This window comes from Mytilus californianus, unplaced genomic scaffold, assembly GCF_021869535.1.
Source record: "Mytilus californianus isolate M0D057914Y unplaced genomic scaffold, xbMytCali1.0.p SCAF_9, whole genome shotgun sequence".
NCBI lineage: Eukaryota > Metazoa > Mollusca > Bivalvia > Mytilida > Mytilidae > Mytilus > Mytilus californianus.
The window spans coordinates 83962779-83969907 of record NW_026262745.1 but is presented as its reverse complement, the minus strand read 5'-3'; positions in this window follow the sequence as shown (position 1 = coordinate 83969907).

Sequence of the window (7129 nt, the reverse complement as noted above, 5' to 3'; positions counted from 1 at the left end):
GACGGACAGACGGACGGACAGACGAACGGACGCACAGACCGAAAAACATTATGCCCCTAGGTGGGACATAAAAAGGATAACAGAAATTATCAAAATATTGGACAGTACAACAGACCAAACTAACAACATGTGGAGCAGGATCTGCCTACCCTTCCGGAGCACCTGAGATTACCCCCAGTATTAGATGGGGTTCGTGTTGCTCAGTCTTAAGTTTTCTATGTTGTTTATTTGTTTGTCTTTTTCTTCCTTAGCCATGGCGTTGTCATTTTATTTTCGACTTATGAGTTTGAGTGTCCTTTTGGTATCCTTTGCCTCTCTTTTACACCCACCTCCTCCAAAAAAATACATGTATTAACAAATACAAGCAACAAAGAACAACACTTGGTCCAGACAGCCTGACTTGCAATCGTTCAGGCACACAATGTGTCCTTCTAACTAGCCTACGACAAAAGTTGAAGAATCAGAGACATAGAAATGATTTTCTGGCGGCAATGGCAAATTTTTATTAACTTTCAATATAAGCCATATTTTTCAGTAGGTACAATACTTCACCTTATTTTCTTAAGTTTCCTCCTGTTATATGTCCTTAGTATTTGACCTCATTTTAATGGTTCAGGAACAGAAGTAATTGATCAAGATAGAATTGGTTATTTCATTCATTTTAAACCGCCTCGGTTGTGTTGTGGTAGCGTCTTCGCCTCAAGTGCCGGAGGTCATGGGTTCGAACACTGGCTTGGTCAAACCAAAGACTTTAGAATTGGTATTTGCTGCTTCTCCGCTAAGCACGCGGCATAAAGAAGTAAGAGCAAAGACTGGTCGGCTCGGAGCCAGAATAATGTGTCCGCCGGGTAAGGTGACATGTCTTCCTGCAGACTGTTACCTTGTGAACTACGCGGCACGTTAAAATCCGACTCAGCATGTCGGTCTAGTACAACAGCAGGGTTAATATTCTTCATATTACATTAACAGGTTCTCGTCTTGAATATGCATATTAATTTGCCGCTGGATGATAAGCAGCCATCCATCATCATCGTATCATCATCTTGCATTTTAATTCACCATCCAGATACATAAAAACATATTAACCAGTCTTGCAAAATATCAATAAAGATGAAAAAGTGAAAGAGCCAGTTGGACAACTGAATAGGATGCTGAAATGGTTCAAATACATCTGTTAAATTTTGAAATACTTTATGGAAGCAATAATATTCAAATCTTACACTTGCATGTACAGTGAAACAACAGTCATATATTAAAAGTACTTTACATGCACAGTCGTTTAAACTGTTTTAGTGATAAAAATATTAAAGAATTAACAAAAAATTGTAATATATATTACAAATTTTTAATTTTTTTAATATCTCTATCACTAAAATTCAAACGACTGTGATACATGTAATAAGAAAAGTAATTCAAAACTAAAACAAAATCTAAAACATTCTGTCCTAGAAGACTTAATCACGCTACTTTTAAAAAAAATAATGAAGAAAGAATCATACCCTATTTTAGCACATGTTGTCCAGTATTTAATTATTCTCTTACTAACAAATCTGTCAGTGTTGGAGAAGTTGACTCTTTCTGTCAAAGGTGTACCAAATACATAGCCAATTTTAGCTGAATACATATAAGAAACTCCGAACCAAGTAGGTGATGGCGGAAATGATGACCGATAGTCATGTACATTTACTCCATATCCTTTCATTTTCTAAAGGAATACATGTAGACTGGGTTACTAGGATTAACTGTGGACAAAGTCTTTGCAACTTCTATGACAGGACGTTTAAAATTGATATCTAAACCTACAAATGTCATCATATGTTAATTATCAAAAAACATCTTCCTTTCGTGCATAATAGATAACGTGAAGTGTAAATCATCTTTTTCATTATCTGAAACATTGCAACCATTATCAAGATAAGGAACTGTAATAAAAGTAATGGTTATTTTATTGTATATACTATCTCATATACATTTACCAAAACTCTTAAGCAACATTAAAAAAAAGAAATAAAACGGTTCCAAAGGGGCGAGGCGATTAAAATCATTAATCGAAAAAGGCAAAAAGAAAAAAAAAGCCAATAAAAATATGACGAAAATGCCTGGCAACCGGCCACCAACAGACCCCGAACAGGAATTATTATTATAATTTTGTAACGCACAGAGAGCATGAAACGTCCCCATTCGTACAAGACGTGACTGCTTATACTCATCATAAAATAGAAGCCTCATTTTAACAAGAGTTTTACTGCTGGACATGAGAAGTCCTTTGGTGACCATACTTTTATACCCCGATATACCCTTGATGTCATATATTAAAATATATAATGTATATATGCTTTTAGGAAGGCATTCAAAAGAATTAAAGTACTATTTGTCCGTACTTGATCTAATTAATATAACCGGGCAGTGGCTATTTTGCCGGCGCCGGCTCTGATTAAAATATCTTAAATAAAGCCGGCAAAATAGCATTTTTCCATAGCAATGGCTATTTAGCCGACGCCGGAAATGTAGTAAATTTGTTATTTTGCTGGTTCTTTGTAAAGAGTGAATTTTACTATTTACTTGTGAATGTGCATTGCCAACATTAAAGAATCAAATTATTACTCACTCATATATAGTTAAATAAGATAACAGTAACAATATTTGAGATACATATATTTAAGATCTAAGAGTCCAAGTGAAAATAGGAATTTGCAAAAAGACATAAAAATAAAAATGTTGAGCATCCAGCTGTAGCAATGTAAATATATATTAAAAACATGTAGTTGATATTTCTTCAGTCACAGTCTATATGCTACATGTATGTATAAGAACAATGACGTATATTATGTTAGTTATACGTCCTTGATAAGAATAAAATCTCAGATTTTTTAACTGTATGTTGTAGAGAAAATAAAAGTTAAAAATCTCATTGCATATATATGAACTTGATAAAACATTATACAATCACATGGCTTCAAAATAAAAAAAAAATGTTTCAATTACATTTGCTTTTTAAATAATAGTCAGTTGTTTGAATTGCATATCTGTAGTGTAAACAAAATCGTTTTTACGGCAAAATTTGCTTCCGCTCACCTAAACAATCATGACTTAAATGGCTTGATCCTTTTACTTTATGGACAAGTCATAGCGAAAAGAATATTGTAGTTAATACAAGAATCAAAATTTATAATTTAGGCTACATACATTTATTTGTGGTTTATTCCTTGAATGCCTACACCTTTTGATCTGCTGACAAAATACAGGTAAAAAAAAGTAGGATTCCAAGGAATAGTGTCTGATTAAAATTAAGTGTAGTCAAAACAAACAGTAATTATAATCCTTGCAGGTAAGTTTAGTTTCCCGATTAAAATGAAGGTAATATTTTTATTTTCATGTTTGTTTGCTATAAATTGATATTTTGTATTTTTTCTTTATGTTTAAAATGATTTTGTTAATTAATGATAAAAACACTCTTCTTTGACAACTCAGTAAATGTAAATGAAGGATATCTAAAATATGGAATATATATTTATTCGTGTTCGATTGATCAATCATATAGATAATATTCAAGATAAGAAAAAAGCACGTAAATACCAAAGCACTTGTCACAATCACAAATAAATTCAGCATACATGTCTTTGAAACTTACAACATGAATAGTCACATAGTGCCATCACAAGTATACACTAATTAATTTGACAATTTAGTTTAAATGAAGGAGGTATGAAACAGCATCTACAAACTGAATTGTCGAATTATCTACGTTCTAGTTTGGGATCTTATAGGTTGAAGAGTCTATTTAATTTCGATGTATTTTCGCTTCGGTAAAACGACACGCTTTCCACCTGCTGCATACTGTAGTTGCTGGCATCTTGTAATGGCCTCTCAAGATCTTCTGGAGCATAAAACCGGACATCTCTGACTTCTTCTACTGGCACCAATGACAATACAGCAGCACGTCGTACCAATAATTGTTTGCTCATACGTTAAATATTTCTATGAATAATACTTTAAAATTTAAATGATTTTTATTTATAAATGTACTTTAACAGTCGTTCTTTCATTTATTTGTTTCAATTTTAATTTCTTACTTTGAATTTAAAACTATTTTTCTTATTATTATTTTTTTTTACTTAAATTTTTTAATGTTATTATTCCATTTCATTTAAATTAATTTTTTATTGAAAAAAAATGACATTTTTAAAGTGAAAATTTATTTTTACCTCTAAATTACTCTTTTCATCATTATTAGATTTTGTTCTAATACAACACCAACTTACTAAAACAACATCTATTCAAATTTTTTTGTAGGCATTCGAGGAATAGATTTTGTATAAAATTTCCAGGAAGACGCCGTATTTGTATATAATTACATAACATGGAATTTTCATACGATTCCGTAGTTTTGATTTTCATAGGCATTCCAAAATCCGTATAAAATGCTACATCTATGACTGCAAGTGCTTTCCGTGAGGACGTATTCAATTTTTGAATTATTATCAATATTTGAACTGTTGTATTGAATTTTGTTTGTTTGTGTTTTCCTTTTTTTTCTTTTCGATTTGATTATTTTTGAAGGCCTCTAAGAAAATTTAGATACAATTGTTTTAATGAGTTACCTTCGTTAAATTGTTGAATTATTATTATTATTATTATTATTATTATTATTATTATTATTATTATTATTACTGACCTATATCTAGACAAAGGTCAAAGTATGACTGTGGTTCTTTTTGAAGGAATTGAGAAAGATAAAATCTAGCGATGTTAGATAAAGTTGAATAATCTGCAAGGACAGACAGTGGTAGTAAAGAGAAAAACTCATCACTCGAAATTACCCCATCATTTATGTGTATGAGTATTTGCACCAAGCTAACAAAAAAGGCAATAGGGCGACACTTCATTTTGAACAGCTCCAAGCAACACTGGTATATGCTTACTAGGCGTTTTTTTTTCATGAGCTCGGTTGTTGATTTTTTTAAATAAATCCAATGTTGTCAATTGTAGGTAATAGGCCCTGGTAAACAACGGAGGATCGGAGAACGTGTTTTTCAACGAACAAACGGCATTCTCATGGGCACCAACTATGCTCCTCTTCTTGCCGACTTGTATTTTATTCATATAGGGCAGACTTCATACAGGAGTTTATAAGAAGGAATGAAAAGAAGCTATCATTATCCTTAAACTCAACATTCCGCTTTATAGATGATGTCCTCTCACTAAATAATTCAGAGTTTGGTGACAGTTGAACGCATCTATCCCATCGATCTTGAAATAAAGGATACAACAGATACAGTTAATTCTGCCTCAAATCTTGACCTTCATCAGAAATTGACAATGAGGATAGGCTGAGAACAAAGATAATGATGATTTCAGCTCTCCAATTGTGAACTCTTCATTTCTATGTTTCAACATTCAAGAAGTGGCTACAAATGGAGTAAATATCTCCAAGTTGATACGATATTTCAGAGCTTGCGTTTCCTATCATGATTTCCTTGATAGAGGGTTGCTGCTTACAAGAAAGCGACTAGTATTAAAACAAGAGATCCAAGTGGTGAAGTTGAAATCATACCTTCGAAAATTTTACGGACAACATCACGAGTTGGTTACCCGTTATGGAATATCTGTTCCACAGACGGATATGTTCCAATCGTCGTTACCACAATCATGTACTCTTTTCCTCGAATGTGACCTACCTATTTATACTTATCATCGGGTTTGTACTAATATGAGCAAGACGACGGATACCACATGTGGAGCAGTATCAGCTTACCTATCATTAAACTTTTGTTTAATCTAGTGGATCTAATAATGATAAATAATTTAAATTGATACGAATATAAGGAGATAAGACAGAATCCCAGCGATACAAAAAAATCGAAAGACATCTTAATGTAAGTATACAGTTTCCAGTAACCGTATAGAATATTAATCCATCCGCTATTGCATGGTGCGATAAATATGATTTATCCAGGTATTTTATAGGAGTAACACGATGGGTGTCACATGTGAAGCAGGATCTGCTAACCCTCTCATAGCACATAAGATCACCTCCGGTCTTTGTTAGGTTCGTATTGCGCAGTTTTGAGTCTTCTTTGTCGGGTTTAAAAAAAAGAAAAATAACAAAAATACCGTACTCCAAGGAAAATTCAAAACGGCTGCTGTTTGTCTTTTGGTCGTATATGGATTATTATTATTCATAGTAAACTTGAATTAATCTAGTAGATTCTGTGAGTTTGATTAGTTTTTATGAAGACGTAATTAATGAAAAGAAATTATTTAAATTGATACGAGTATAAGGAGTTAAGACAGCATCCCAGTGAAGGGACATGCATTGTCGAAATATGCATTTGGTACCGTTATTGTTATTTGATAATGACTGTTTGGTGATTGAACCTTCAATAATCATTAACAGATAATTAGACATATTGAGTTAAGCCATTTCAATTGATGTTTTATAGTGTGTCCTTCTATGTTGTAATGTTACACTACTATTTCAGGTTAGGGTGAAGGTTGGCGCCTGTTAAAATTTTTGAACCCGCTGCATTTCTCGTTTCTCGATTTTTATATAGATTAGACCGTTGGTTTTCCTGTTTGAATTGTTTTACACTAGTCATTTTGGGGCCCTTTATAGCTTGTTCGGTGTGAGCCAAGGCTCCGTGTTGAAGGCCGTACTTAGACCTATAATTGTTTACTTTTTACACATTGTGACTTGGATGTAGATTTGTCCCATTGGCACTCATACCACATCTTCTTATTTCTATATATTGTCAGACAAGGAAGATATGTTTAATAGTACAATGCATTTAAAAACTCATCAACAAATGTTAACAAAACAAGTTTGATGACGTTTTTGTTTTATATTCTTAGTATGAAACAGTGAAAGTATACGTATCTAATGATATATAAAATCTATAATTTAATGGATAGAGATTCGTCATGCGAAACCATATGTTCTTAGAATTTCACCGTCGTTTATCTGCTCTAAGACGTTGAACACTTCCATCATCGTTATGCATTTCCTCGCTAATGACGTATGGACCAATCAAAAACCCAAGCGTCAACATCATTTTTGATATGGTCTATTGACCACATGGTAATGAAACGACTCGTTCAGATTATTAAGCTATCACTGTTGTTATTTCAA